We start from the raw sequence: 627 nt of genomic DNA, 5'->3' as shown, positions 1-627 counted from the left end.
ATGACTTGGTGAGCAAGTTTCTTGCCAAATTCTACCCCCCTCAAAGAGTCTTAAGGTTGAAGACAGAGGTTCAAACATTCACTCAAATGGAGGCCGAGAACTTATATGAAGCATGGGAGAGATATAAGGCTCTATTGAGGAAGTGTCCACCAGAGATGTTCACTGAGTGGGACAAGTTACAGAACTTCTATGAGGGACTCACTCTTAAAGCTCAAGAAGCTCTTGATCACTCTGCCGGAGGTTCTCTACAACTCATGAAGACCACAGAAGAAGCTCAAAACCTCATTGAGATGGTGGCCAACAACCAATATTTCTTTGCTCATCAAAGACAACGCCAACCATCACAGAGAAGAGGAGTCATGGAGTTGGAAGGAGTTGATTCAATCTTAGCTCAGAACAAGATGATGCAGCAGCAGATTCAACAATAATTTGAACAAATGGCTAAGAGAATTGATGGTTTGCAAGTGGCAGCAGTGAGCACCACAAGCCAACCTCCAACCACTTGGATGCAAAGTGAAGAAACTCAAGAAGAGCAACAACAAGAGAAAGTCCAATACATGCACAACCAAAATCCTGGAACAAATGAAGTTTATGGTGATACCTACAATCCATCTTGGAAGAACCATC

The sequence above is a fragment of the Arachis duranensis genome, chromosome 5 (assembly GCF_000817695.3).
Source record: "Arachis duranensis cultivar V14167 chromosome 5, aradu.V14167.gnm2.J7QH, whole genome shotgun sequence".
Lineage (NCBI taxonomy): Eukaryota > Viridiplantae > Streptophyta > Magnoliopsida > Fabales > Fabaceae > Arachis > Arachis duranensis.
Note: the sequence above shows the minus strand (reverse complement) of the source record.